Source organism: Mytilus californianus, unplaced genomic scaffold, assembly GCF_021869535.1.
Source record: "Mytilus californianus isolate M0D057914Y unplaced genomic scaffold, xbMytCali1.0.p SCAF_13, whole genome shotgun sequence".
Taxonomy (NCBI): domain Eukaryota; kingdom Metazoa; phylum Mollusca; class Bivalvia; order Mytilida; family Mytilidae; genus Mytilus; species Mytilus californianus.
Genome location: NW_026262615.1, coordinates 32,738,630 through 32,754,466, shown reverse-complemented (window position 1 = coordinate 32,754,466; position 15,837 = coordinate 32,738,630). Strand labels below are relative to the sequence as shown.

The 15,837-nt window shown below is 30.7% G+C and overlaps 1 protein-coding gene across 1 annotated transcript in view; it reads right to left on the bottom strand.

The window, feature by feature from the left end:
* Window positions 1-4,965, bottom strand: part of LOC127723527 (uncharacterized) — a 77,864-nt gene extending 72,899 nt beyond the window's left edge. The window contains exons 1-4 of the mRNA XM_052230167.1: window positions 4,857-4,965; window positions 3,971-4,111; window positions 2,109-2,234; window positions 1,095-1,173 (exon numbers count right to left, since the gene is read on the bottom strand). The gene's annotated coding sequence lies outside the window, so the exon portion shown is untranslated. The remainder of the gene's footprint in view (window positions 1-1,094; window positions 1,174-2,108; window positions 2,235-3,970; window positions 4,112-4,856) is intronic.
* Between the last annotated feature and the right edge of the window lie 10,872 nt (window positions 4,966-15,837).

Sequence of the window (15,837 nt, the reverse complement as noted above, 5' to 3'; positions counted from 1 at the left end):
TGAGGGTCGGTTGAAAACAAAACTTTACGACAAAAGAGATGACATCAGCTTCCCAATTGTGACCTTTTCATTTTTAAACCAAGAGTTCTAAATGGTGCAGTTGAAATCATCACTTCGTAAATTTTACGGACGCCATCACGAGTTGGTTGACCGTTATGGAATATCCGTTTCACAGATGATATCGGATATGTTCTTTATGTCGTAACTACAATCCCGTTCCCTTTTCACGAATGTGACCTACCGAATTAGATTATTTACCGGCTTTGTAATAACATGAGCAACACGACGGATGCCACATGTGGAGCAGGATCTGCTTACCCTTCCGGAGCACCTAAGATCACCCCCAGTTTTTGGTGGGGTTCGTGTTGCTGTTGTACCCCTATTTGTGACATTTTTACCTATTGTGTCTGTTTGTTTTGTTCACACATCGTTTTCAATATAATGGAATTTGATGCAACTGTCATACAAGTGAGAGGTTTAGCTAGCTTTAAAACCAGGTTTAATCCACCATTTTCTACATAAGAAAATGCCTGTACCAAGTCAGGAATATGACAGTTGTTATCCATTCGTTTGATGTGTTTGAGCTTTTGATTTTGACATTTGATAAGGGACTTTCCTTTTTGAGTTTTCCTCGGAGTTCAGTGTTTTTGTGATTTTACTTTTTTTCACACGTGTACCTACTGAAGGTTATTCCCGAACATGTGTTCTGTGCACGAATACCATACACCACTGCTAGTCGACTTCAGAGAACAGGGGTACTACTATTGATGTCATATTGGCAACATTAATAGATTTTTAATTTTCAGTTCTTAATATGTTTTTATTGTGCTAAAAGTAGGGTACGAACTCATTCAGACATAGTCTAAAATGGAGACTTGAATACTCATGAAGGTCTCGCACGGTCGTTAACCTTCAGTCTTTCGACCATTTTGCATGTTATTTGTATATTTAACTTTTTAAACTTTTGTTCATACGCGTACCTCATGTACCTAATGCATGTTATTTTAAAAACATGTGTCTTGCGCCCATAAATTATAACATTCATTGTTTTTACCTAAATGTACATTGGAAAATTAAAAATGGACTGTACTCACATGATTTTTCTTTTTTGTTTGCATAGATCGTTGCTATTGATATCTTTATAAAAGTTTTCTTTGCAAGATTCACAGAATCCTGTATCAAAAACACAAAATAGAATGAATATATAGAGCTTAAGGTAGATTTGGGGTCTAAATTTAATGTCATTGAGAATGGCTGCAAATGATTGTTCTACATTTTACTAACATTTGCTAATTTTATGCAGAAATAAATTGCGGAAACGTTAACTCAAATGAAAAAAAATTTAGTATAAATCAGATAATCGTTTCATATAGTCAAAATTTCGATACTGTATATAATTTTTGTGAAAGCACATTATAAGAGCTATCTTTTCGCTTGTCTTTTTTTATTCTATCGTTTAACATCGGAAAACTACTGTTGCTTCCATTCAATTTGTTGATTTTACTATTATAGTGTTTCTTATTCTAGTTGTCCTTAATCATCTTTTTATTAAAAAACTTACAAATTGAATAGGTAAAACAAATAACATAATTAATTTAGTGTACATTATATATATACCAGTTAAGGTGGCACGGTAGTACTTCCTGGCCTTTAGGGATAATGATAGCCTTTTTTTTAAATTTTCACCACTTTCTAACACTGCCCAAAATTCTACATACACAGTCAACTGATGTAATTTTATTATATTATTCAGAAATTAATTTGAATATGTATGATGCTTTTTTGCTATCTTTATATACTTAAGGCCACTAGTGCTTTCAGGTCTTTTGTGAATTTAAAATCTGAAAAAAATCTCAAAAATTCATTTTCACCTGTATGTAAAATTATTTATTATTTTTCTACACCTGATTCATCCTTCAGTTTGGGAAAGTATCTTCAGTAGATACTGTATTTTTTGTCCAATCACACTGTTCAGATACATCGACTTAAGTAGGGTACACAAAAGAGCAACCTAAATTCCGGAATGTAAATACTACTGTGCCACCTTCATTGACCTCGCTAGTGTTAAAAACTGAAAACAAAACTTTATAAATGTCATGATCAGTTACCTTGCTCGCTGAGTTCGATTCCGGGTTTATCAAACTTTATATCAGTTGGTTCACAGTTATCTAATCTTCTTATGTATCCTTCAGCTCGGTTACAAACACATTTACCAGAATCGTCCCGTATTTCTTCTATAAATAATCAAATATTGAAAATATTTCAAAGTCCCACTTGCCGTGGACGAAGAGCTTTCTCAGTCATTTTTCCTATGAATACTCATTCAAATGTTTGAAAGCTAAAGTATACTGTTTTCACCCTCATCCATGAACATAATTATCAATTGTAGACGTACTAAACTTGATAGAAATAATGCATAGATATTTTATAATGTTTGTATATCCTTCTGGTTGAAAGAAAACATGGCGTCTGTAGATTTCTCATTATGGTGGAAATCATTTGAATATATAAGAAACAATATTAATCTTCTCTGAACCTTTTATGCATAAACAGAAACCAAATTCACATTGAATTATACCAAACATAGCTTGATGCAAAATGATGTTACTGTCAAAAAACCATGTCCGTTCTTTTAAATCTGATTGGTCCATTGACCAAATATTATAGATTTTGTTTGCATTAATTTTTTTGTAGAAAATAGTTGTCTCTTCCAAATGTATTCACACTTTCGTAGGAATCATGCTTGCCATCAGGAACAGACAATGGTCTATTGTTGAAGACCGTATATTAATGTACTGAAAATGAAATGGACTCGTGGTTCGTCTACAGGGTTTTTGTTTTATGTTGTTTGTTTTCATATGTGTTAACTGTTTGGTCTTATATGATCTTGCCTTATATTACAATAATTTTATTTTTATTTTCTATATGTATGTAAAAGTTAAGATGAAAAATCAACTACTTCATTTATATGGTTTTAAGTTTAAAGCAATTATATGCACAGGATTTTTTGTTAATACACAGTTTTGATTTAGAAGAAAAACCGACACGGTTAGAAAATACAAATGATAACACCATTACAAACACAATTTCATTTTGATACTCTTGTCATGGTTAGAAATTACTTAAAATAACACCATTACAAACTCACTCCTAATCTAATATTCATGTACATGTCTTTAAATAAAACAAATCTATTTTATTTTTAGAAATTTTCCTATGATATTATAAACGTCACAAAAAATACGTCACTTTTTATAACGTTGATCCATTCATGTGATGCGCAGTTTATATTTTGTTTGTGGTGTCCTGGTGTGCTGTCGTAAATTCATGGGAGGTGTCCGTTGTTAATCTGCGGTTTACATGTTGTAATATACTATTATCTATGTATGTATTTCTCAGTGCTGAGTGTTCTTCCGTTTGTTTGTACTGTATTCCTGTCACGTAGTGTTGTCATTTATCGGTATTTTTAGCATTGCTATATAAGCGGGAAGTTTGGCTAGCCATAAAACCAGGTACAGTCCACCATTGTTTTCTTAAAATGTCCTGTACCAAGTCAGAAATATAGCAGTTTTTATCTACAGTCCGTTTCTATGTATGTTGGCGTTTGCTTTTGTTGTAGTTCAGTGTTTCTGTTGTTCCATTGTTTTCCTTTTATAGTTGATGTGTTTCCTTCGGTTTTAGTTTGACACCCGGATTTGTTTTTGCTTAATCGAATTATGATTATTGAACAGCGGTATACTACTGTTGCCTTTGTTTTTCTTGTTTCATTGTGCAATACGGTTGCAATCTCGTTAACGTTCGCCCACATTGCTTTATTTTTATTTTTAAAACAAACTCCTTATTCATAATTTTCTTAATGTTGCATATCCTCGCCCATGTAAATATTAACGTACCGTTAAATTAAATGAGGGATCAATTTGTGTCATAATGGTGGCATGTTTACTTTGTTTAAAACTTCTTTTCCAATTACCTTGCAAACAACGCCGAATTTCAACACATGGAGAACTTTTGAATCCACTAGTTGGATATACCCCACGCACATATTCGCCATCCGGGCATTGTTCACAGACATCAGTTCCATTTTGAGTTTGGCATGGTAAAAAGCCTTCGTCTAAAATACGTCCCTTGTATAATTAAAAATGTTCCTCCTTTTGTTCTTTAGTTTCAATCTTGATGCTTTTTACGCTACATAATTTTAATATTTTTTTTTTTTGGGGGGGGGGGAGCTTTTAATTTTTTTTTCTTTGTCATTTGGCACCCATTTCCGTTACTTTATTTCTATGAATAAAAAAAGGGAGTAGATTTCTTATACTTCTTATACTATTTCAGTGAAGATGCAGTAGGAGCTTGAATACATTCTTACACAATTAACCTCTTATATTAAAACCGAATAATACAATATTGCAGGTGGGAATTATCCTACAAATATAAAATAAGTCTTCGTGTAAATGATCATGTTAATGCTCAATGCAGAGTCAGTTGTTGGTTGTATGATCTGATGTTACGTCCAATTTTTATGGAATTCCTTTTATCCTTTTAATATATTATCAAAATAGTGATTAAAATTATGATTATAATATACAACACGTTAAAAGTTTTCATCTTATGGCAAACGGTATATTTTTTTCATTGAACTCTGAGTGAAGAAGACAAAGAAGAAGAAGAAAAAGAAGAAGAAGATGACACGAACATCAATGTTATTAAAATAATAATACCATCGCATTTCTACAATAAAGGGTGACACATATATGTAAACTATACACAGATACATATGTATTATGGCAATGTTAAGTAAAGTACACACGCATAAAAGTATTAGCTAATGTAAATAGAGTGTTGCAACTAAGAAGGATTACCTTCACACAGTGTCGTCCAGCAACATAATCCTTTTCGTAGTTTTTGACCTGTTAAACAAGGTGACACTAGCTGAGTAAATAAAGATGTTACCGCAAAAAACAATTGACAAATGTCTGCAATAAAAAGAATTGCCTCCTATGAAAAATGATCAAAACGTAAAAATTGAGTTAACACATTGTAAAGCCGTGATACAAATCTGTTAAAACGATGAAGCAAAGGCCCAGGAAATAGCTGTATTAATCAATACATTTTAATTCTAAAACGCTATCTCACATGTTAACAAACGTTAATTTTTGTAGTTCCCTTTTGTGCAGTTCGGTCTTGCCTTTCAAGTTAGAATACGATTTGTCTTTCGGAAAGAAAAGTGCTTATTTTACCATGATTTTAATGAAGATTCATACAAAATAAGTATATTGATGCTCAATTATGGCAATTAATTTCCTTAACATTTTAAAACAAAGTCACTATTGGTGACAACATACCGGAACCAATTTTGATTTGCCAAATTGTTTTCTGAAGGTCAGTTAATTATGTTCTTTGCAGTGACAATGGTGGCTAGTTCACAGCCTTTATGTAGGTTAGGGTAGGTGGCCAATAATTGCTTAAATCCGCTTTACCTGGACTTTGTTGAATAGTTATCTCATTGGTTAGCATACCATATCTACTTATTTTCATAGTTCTTAAAAACGCTCTTATTAGAAGAAGGAAGCGAAATCCATCAAATAACAGTATTACACACTACGTATAGAGGTTATCCGAAAGTAAATTAGGTGACGATAAAGAAAAAAAATTAGAACCGCATAGGAAAGGATATCAATACAAGAGGCTGTCAGAGTGACAGCAAACCGGATTTCCTGCAAAGGTCGAACCCTGAACAGTTGAGCAAGTATGGACACTACATTAGCTTAAAACAGCTCTGAATTCGAATTGTAATTTCATATTTGACACAGCATAGGTTTGTAACACAAAATGAATGTGGTCAAAGAACTGAATAATTTGAAATTGGACATTTCCCTATTATGGTCCAATTTCGAAAATCTAAGTATATTGTTAGAATCAGCATATCAAGGTACCCTAAGAATTTAATTTTTGATGAAATCAAACAAAAGTTTAATTTAGGACCCTTTGGACCTCAATGTGGACCAATTTGGTGAAGAAGCCCACAATCCAAAATCTCTAAATACATGGTTAGATTCAGCATTTCAAAGAACTCCATAAGTATAATTTTTGTTGAATCAAACAAAGTTTAATTTTGGACCCTGATTTGGACCAACTTGAAAACTGGGCCCAAAAATCTAATAGTTAGAAACAAGGTTTAGATTCCGCATTTGAAAGAACCATATATATATTTAATTTATGTGGAAATGAAAGTTTAATTTTATCCATATAATTTTCTGTTCAAAGGAAAATACTCAAGCTAAATAAATGTTAAACACATAGTTCTCTAAAATTATATATTATTTAATCACTAGAAAATAGTTCTCTAAAATTAGATATGATGTTATATATATTTATTTTCAAATTATAATCAAAAATATGATTTAACCACTAAAAATAGTTCTCTAAAATTAGATATGATGTTACACAACGTATATCTATTTTCAAAGTATAATCAAATATAATTAATAGTTCCAAATATTTTTTCTTTTATTTGTCACAAATTAATATAGATCTGCAACTTATCCATCAATGTCAACAACTTTATCTACACAATGTAACGTAATGACATATCCTGTAATAAAAATAAATTATTATCTAATTAAAGGAGTTCACTTCATCAAAAAAAAAAATTATATATAGCATTCAGAAAATTAGTTTATACAGAAAAACAAAGATACCTACCACAAAATTCTTCAAACAATTTACCAAAAGAAAAGAAAAAAAATCCAAAATGTCATTTATCATTAAAACAATGTCTTTTAAAAATCTTTTAAAAAATGAGTTATTTCCCTTTAAACAGAAATGGAGTAATCATTAGTATTTCATCAAAAAATTAATTCTTGGAAAGGGCTATAACTCAACAACGAGAAAAGCTAAAATCGTGAAAATTTAACTTGACCTTCATTAGGTCACAGGAAACAACATATCTTAATTTGACGGTAAACGGACACTGTTTGGCAGCCGAAAGCCTGGCCGCCCGCCCGCCGTACATCCCCAAATCAAAAACCAATTTTTCCTTCGAAAATCCGGTCAAAAGGCAATATGTGTATACGACAATGCGATAGCTACCTACATTCGTAACGACAATGATATAGCTTCCGACATGTGTAACGACAAACATAACCAAATGATATCAATGAGGCAACATAATGTCCTTAGGAAAAGACAAATGTCTATACATTGTATCAAGCTCTATATCATCCAAAGTTTATCAAATATGAATAAATTCAAAAGAATATTGCAAAGATCTAAATCCTTAATGGTGCGACAACCTTGTGAAGAGGTTAACATTTCGACGCCCTTTGTTTTATTCTTTTGTTTGGTGTGATCGCTTTCTCGTTGGCCTATATTACTGATTTACCTATTTTATTCATTGACTCAAAATAAGATTTGAATACATTTTATTATTAATTATATGACATAATTAAAGATAAAGAAATATTAGTGTTATCCCTCTTTATTTAGGACAGGTGACCTGACTCTTCTGTCCATTTAATAATGTTAATGTTTGTGTTCTGATCAAGCGTTTCCAATCAGCAACATAGTTATATGAAAGGACGAACGAAAGTTGTTATATTGTATATCTGTTTTGTTATGATTTATATGCCTGCCTTTGAGCCCTGTGGTCAGATTTATACATAAATTTAAATTTTTAATGTATTCTAACCAATTCAATTTGTATAAAACGTCTTCTGTTTTAGCATTTTTTTAAACTTTAGTGCAACTAGTTTTGCAACTGTATAAGTTAAATGCATAAGATAATATCGATAATAAATTGATATGATGTAATTAACTTCCCCTGACGTCCAAAGAGACTACATTATTCTTTTCATCAACAACAGTGAAAACTTTGTCAAAGGATAATGGATAGGTTACACTTGTATTTTCAAAATGATGATAAAATTCTAATATACAGTTGTCATGGTGGTAAATTTTGGTAAATTATTTCTACTATGTCAGTTGCAATTAAAAAAAACCAGAATAATATCTACATGGTAAAACTCACACACTATTTATGACACATATCATAGGGGTAAACTAAAAAATTCAATTAACGTTACTGTTATATTTGAAGTAGGGATGCTTCTTTTTCAATATTACATGTATCATATGTATTGGTTTTTTTCTGATAGGCTAGAAAATACAAAAAGATGGTTTATTATACAATGCATTTTTTCATCAAACTTTTCTTTTGGATCATACTTTATCACGATTGTCCTGTATATACATTAATAGAAAGAACCAGATTTGTCAAACCTAACTATAAACGGTGGTATGGTATGTAATTAAGTGTACATATGTAAACCTTTTCTTACTATTGGAAAGATTTTAAGGAAAATACATTTACATCAGATAAGGGTACATTTCTCAACTATTTTTCAATTAAAACTTTTCTAGTAAATAAAATGCTTGCAACTAAAATAATTCACATAAATTATAACCAAGCATTGTATGAGATTATAATTCGTTCTCAGTCCTTAAAGATAAAACAGAAATATAAGCAAATCATATATAAATAGATCACACATGCACATTGGATAAAGTTGAAAATAAAGAACATGTTACATCAGAACATGTAGACGAGCATGTAGAATGTTCCCTATACTTAAAATTGATGAAACTGATATGAATAAATGCTTCGAGCTCGGATAAAACATCAATATTGTATAGAAGTATGCATTATATGGGTCATTTTCAAACAAATGTTGAATATTCCGTACACCTATGCTAAAATTTTATTTCTAAAGGAAAATGCAGTTGTAAGTGTTTAAATGAAAGTTTGTAGAATTTATGAGTCGGAACATTAATAATAAACACGATTTAGATCGATTTTGATAAGAATTATAATATATTTAAGTCCGATTTTTTCGTAATTTATATGCGTACAGTGTCAGGGTAACACATTTCAAATGATTTTTTTTCATATTTTCTGATTGCCTTGATATCTACAAAAGGGACTTAGTTTTAGAATGTTAATAATAACTCTTATGAAAAATCGCAGCTTCTTTATTATTATATGAAGCATTTTTTTCTACAAATGAAATTTAATCAGCGTTCATGAAGTTCATGTCTATCCTGTTACAACTACTTAAATCAACGGTTTAATTATTCTCCCGATGAATATTGAACTTGTCAGTGTTGATTTCAAAATCGCAAAGTAACCTTAACTTTTAACACAGCACGTTTCTTGTATAACAGTGTAGAGAAAAAAAAATTCAAGACATTTAGTGAAAAAAATAGTGGGTACCTTTTTGTCATTTCTATGCTGTTACCAACATATTTATTAATTACACCAATATTATACTTGTAAAAAGTGCCATAACATGTTGGAAACCAAAATCACAACAGAAAAACATTATCACTTCATCAAGGGGAGTAGTTATTTCACAACAGCATTCAAAAAAATGAAGAAGTTTGTCTATCCTGTTATGTCTATTATGTTACTATGGTTGCTATGGTTATAGTAACAGGATAGACAATAACGTCTTTAAAAATTTGTTAATTACATATCGTTTTACACATAATTAAATGTTTCGTTCTTTGAACTCATCTAAAGGTCATAACGTCTTAATCTTCGCAATTTAGCATTTGCAGATGCAATACTGCTATCGGTTACAGGATAGACAAAAAGGGAAACAGGACAGAACTTAATATGGTGATATATCATTAAAGTACGTTCCTGTTACCAATAATATAAAGACAAAAGTAATCCAACATGCGAGGGAATTACTTGATGATTGGTTTATTAGAAAGAGAGAAAACATGCTGAACATTATTAATTGCTATCTTAGACTTGCATTACTGATGGTAATTTTTATAATCTTTGAAAACCAATTTGTAGAGGCATTTTTCAGTGCAGCATGGAAAATTGACAAATAATCTATCATTTTACAGAATGAAAATAGATAGAAAATTTTACTCTTGAAACCATCTTATTGGCTACGAAAAACAAGCTTACAATTATATCGAAGCCTCTTTGAAATAACCCGAAATTTCTTTTGAACATGATAACAGGAGAGACAAAATATTGCATTACCTATTTAAAAATGTTTCAATATATTCTTGTATGACATTATCAAGATTGCATCTTTTTATATATATAAGTACTGTTTGTTTTGATTTGCTTATGACGAGGGTTGTTTGAATTAATATCTTTAAATCGATTTTGCTATTTCAACATTCGACATTTTTTTAAAATGACCCATATCGCACAATAACAATGTTTGCTTGATGAATACATAACCTGTTTTTGTTAATATGTTTTAACATATTAATCTATAATGTATACATATATCTACATATATTAACTAAGCAATTCACATCATTTTATGAATATTAATAACGTTTCTATGACCTCTATCTCTCTCTGATTATCAAATTGGTATTTTAATAGTTATATAGTTCTGCAAACATTGTAAATATAATCGCTCTTGATATGACCTTTTAATTGGAACAAAATATTGGAATTCGTATCCTTATTATAAATACACCGTAATGCAAATTAGTAGGCGGAACTTCATCCACGAATACAGTCAATACCGACGCAACCCTTTAGAGTTAATAATAGTAATGAATTATCACCCGACAGAAACCATTCAAAATATTTATTCTTCGTGCTCATAAATTGTAAACACGACTTGTGACCATTACTTATTTTATTATATCATATTTACAATATTTGTTAAGAAAACCAACATGTGTGAAAACAGACCTAGTATTTACCTAAACTATTGAATATACTAGTTAGTTTATAATATTGAATAATTAACCATCTAAGATATGTAAAATATTTAATCAAACTTACCCTTTCCAAGCATAATTTAATATATTTTATTTGTCTTTTTGGTCTTTTCCAAGTCTTCTGTCTCCATGTTTTATTTCATAGATCTATATTTAACCGCTGACTGATAAAACATGATATTAGATATTAATATTTTCAGGTTTTCCAGCTTTTCAGTCTATTTATATTTTTTTTTTCATCATATGAAATGAATGTTAATAAACCTGCATGTATATGTGGAAATCCAACAAGTGACATGCTATGAAATCTTTTTGTTTTCAAATATATGACAGTAAACTACAAAAATGGTTACAAACATAACTACTAACATATCTAACATTTGAAAATACATCATTTAGCTATAAATAATCATTGGGAAATATTATCATTGAGAAATATTCTTTCTATTTATAGATTATCAACATTACTTCCGCTCTATTTTACTGTGACCTGACTGTAACATGTGTAAATGTTGCTCTCCACCTATTGCAGTTTATTCAAAATTCTTACCAAATTGCAATTTCTTTTATCATACCAAACAATTCAATTTTAACCAACTTCTGTAGAAAACCACAGTCATGTCACCAAAACGCAATATAAGACTGTAATTCCACTTCATTGCTATTATGAAAACGTTGCTACAAATGTCTATACATGTTGTTATTGTAAAGAGTAAAGTGTAGTAATTTTTGAATTGCTATACAAATGACCTTTCATTATGATGACTTGACTGGTTTTCTACAGCAGTTGGTTACAATTTCAGACCAGCTGAACATTTTGGTTTGATTTAAACAAATTGCAATTGGGTCAGAATTTTTAATGAATTGCAATAGATAAATAGCAACAATAACAGTCAATATAAAAAAGGTAAAATCACAAAAATACTGAACTCCGAGGAAAATTCAATCGGAAAGTCCCTAATCACATGGCAAAATCAAATGACAAAAGAAATCAAACGAATGGACAACAACTGTCATATTCCTGACTTGGTACAGGCATTTTCAAATGTAGAAAATGGTGGATTGAACCTGGTTTTATAGCGCTAAACCTCTCACTTGTACGACAGTCTTATCGAATTCCGTTATATTTACAACGATGCGTGAACAAAACAGACATTATAAATAAAATAGTCAAAATATGGGTACAGCAGTCATCACTGTGCTACAATATCAAAACAAACAATTATTTACAAAAAAGCACAAAAGATCTAACAAATTAAAAACCACATTCATTGTTTCGCGTGTCTGACGTCAGAAAATGTAAACGTCACATTAGAAAAAAGTTTGTCATTCAATGTTTATTCAAAACAATTTTATAATTTCACATGGGGAATGTTGGTATACAGGGTTAAAAAATCAAAAGTTATGTTAGAATTAATTTCAGAAATAGACCGAGATTTAAAATTGTCCAGAAGTTTTTTAGAATTTTTAAGAATCCACATATGGTTAATACCACTACGCGAGTAAAATAAATTTGTCGTTTGTCGTTCAAAGTATTTTCAAATTTATAATAGAACAATAACATAATGACATATAATAGAACAATAACATAATGCCGGGATCTTTTAAAGTACAGAGTCACGTTATAAGAACCACAGAAACACAAAATGTCGCATATACAAAACACACCAGCAAAAATGAAAGATAATACAAACACATTGACGGGATGTATAAGTACCTAGCCACGACAAATGGATATCACAGAAAACAAACCAAACAGTAAAAGTAATATTAATAATAGAACAAAGACAAATGAAAGAACAATATTACACATTATTAAGATGATAAACAACGTCAGAATGCAGAATCTATATTTCAAGACCATCATGTATTATTTGTGAAGTTGATACGGAATATTTATCAACAAGGTCTTGGTACCTTCCGATGAACTTTTTTAGAAAAAGGACGAGGCGTTCTTTGACATACCCCTGGCTCATCAACTTTCTGCTCAGACACTGGTGACGTTTTACAAAGTCTGAGTAGGAGCTGCAAGCTCTTGAATATCGAATAAGTTGGGAAATGTTTATCCCATATGCAGGTGAAGTTGGTATATTGCTACTAAGGTGGGGGAAATTTATAATTTTAAAATTAAAATCGTCTCGTTTGTCATAGATTCTGGTACTGAGATGACTGTGTATGTCAAATTCGAGATATAAGTCTAAAAATGAGGCGGAGGAAGCCGTGTCTTTTGTTTCTTTAATTTCTAGTTCTGGGGGATATATTAATGGAACCCAATCAGAAAAGTTCGGATTAACTGTTTACAACCTGTTTTTATTTGTAGAAATCAAAACATTTCATTTTTTATTGTTTTAGAACAAACATTCAACACATGTCGGTTAATATAGCATTAGTTTGCCGTTCACATTGCTTTTGCTTGCAAACAATGTAAATTCACACTGAGCATCCATTATTTTTCATGAGGTCTTATAACAAATCCGTTAGATGTGTTATGACTGAAACCTTAGTTTTGGAGAAGATAATTTAATGTCATTGGATTTGAACTAACTTTAAGTAACTGCTAGCTATATATATATATATAGTACTAGTATTTCGGTGCTTTGTGTCTATTGTTTTTATGTTAGTTGTTTTCGTTCCTCTTAACAGTCTTTTGAGGTAAGCCAATTATAATCAGTTTGTTCTTAAGTTGTGCTGTAACACCATTGTCCCAGGTAAGGGAGAGAATTGAACCTTTACAAACATGTCTAACCCCGCTACATGCTTTATGCGTCTGTCCAAAGTCAGTAGCTTGTAGTTCAGTGGTTGTCGTTGATTAATGTCCGACATATTTGTTTTTCGTAAATTATTTTGTTATAAATTAGGCCATTTGTTTCCTCAATCGAATTGTTTCACATTTTGCATGTCGAGGCCTTTCATAGCCGACTATCCGGTATCGGGTTTTCTCATTGTTGAAGACCGTACGGTTGCCAATGATAGATCGCATCCCTTTATTTGAAATTTGGGGCAAAGTTGTCTTATTGGTAATCATAACACATCTCCTGATCTTAATATAGTTAAATATGTTATATAATTTCTGAAAAAGAAAAAGATACCAAGGAGAAAAGAAAATAACGAAACAGGAAACTTATGTTTGAGCAACAAAATACCTCATAACAAATCGGGTTCATGGAAACAATTTAACCTTTGTTATTTCCACAAAATAATTACGTGATGGTCGAGCAAGTCCAATTGACATTTTTTTTACTTTCTATGTAGTTTAGTATGTTTCCAGGTACATATGGGCTTATCCAAATTTGGCACAACAGTAAGGGTTTTAAGGTGGGGATTTGTCTTTCCGTATGTTTTGTTTCTAGCACCACTGATCTCGTCTTGTTTACTAAGATTATTAGATTGGTAACTTTGATGATCACCACGTGTCAAGTTGATGACAGTTATAACATTACATCTTCTTTTCAACAGATACCATGTTTCATGTGTAGATCTTGATTTCCAATTCCAAATCTTACTAAACGTCCAGTTATTTTACCTAAATATAACCTATGAGAGACATATATGTGCTAAAGCGTAGCTTTGACCTATGTACCATACGTATTTATTACAGAAAGAATGAAGCAGAACTTGTAAATGTCTTTATCAACGACTAATTGTTTAACACATTATATTCTTGTATTTGACAAATAACCACTTTTTGCCTTTTGACCGGTTCGAAGAAAGAGTTTTCTTCAGTGTCCCTCTATCTGAAAAAAAACAATTTTTAAATTTCATGTATTGAAAGTGCATTTCTTGATTTACCTTCGTCATGAACGTCGGTATAAAATGTTAATTCATTGTATTTCCATAATTATGTTTGAAGCAGAATGACCAAAGATATTATTAGATGATGAACTCGTAATCTCAACAAATACTGCTGATATTTTTGCTACCTATATGAAAACAATCATAATTCTAGTGAATTGTCTTATCATATAGCCTGCTTACCTTTGTATTTTTCAGAGAAGTGTTTTAAATAATAGTCAAATTGAATATGAATCAAAGAATACCTCTGGCGATGACAAAATGATTTACCTCAAACAGTAACCAAAATCTAGGATTCTGTATTGAAAACATTCCTAAAATATATGATATGCATTTCCCACTAGTTTAACAAACCACGATAGGTGAGAACATGTCCTTTTAGACTTAACGATTGTTGATGTTTTCAAATTACAGCACATTGATGTACATTGTTTGAATTTTATATATCTATTGTTTATACAGTAAGAGATTTCAACACTTGAAAAAGGTTATAATAACGTTATAAAAGGAAAATAACAGAGATCATAACAGTCAAACACTTAAAAGGTGGATAAACATTATATTGAATAGACAAACACACAGACTGCCTTAATATATATAAAGAGACCAGTTGTAGTGTTTTCGACCAAGTTAAGGCATATTCGAAATAAAATTGTATGGTTGACTATATCATTTAGTACCCAATTTGTATCAGATTATAACAGTTGATTTTAGTTTGAACTATTAATCAAATATCCAAAGAAGACATTGCTACGGTACTGGCATGATTGGATTAATATATTTTCATTAAATATAGAAAGTAATTATACCAAATTCAAGGTTGTTACTTCTTAGGCAGAGTGAGCATATACTATTTTGACCTATATTGGTTGTTTTGCTATCAAACCGTAAACTCATGAGAAGAAATTGTAAAAAGTAATCAAGAAAAAACGATGTCATGCCAACCGATTTTGAAAGGCAGAATGCATTTTAACATGGCTAGGTATAGTTTTACGTACAAGTAACAAAAAGCTTCTGAGACGTTTAACATGTTTAATAAGTTAACATATATCTTAAAACATAAAGTATCAAGAGTAAAAAAAAGTTGATAAAATCTTATATTCCAAATGTCTAAAGTATATAAACATAAAAACAAATTGATTTGACTGTCATTGATAAAAATTATATAATCCTGATTAGACATTATATTATTCAAGTAATGAACCTGCAAATCCTAAGAGTAAAACTCGTTTTTTTAAATTTGAACATCATGGAATGAACAACACAAATGCAAGCTATCGATTTATA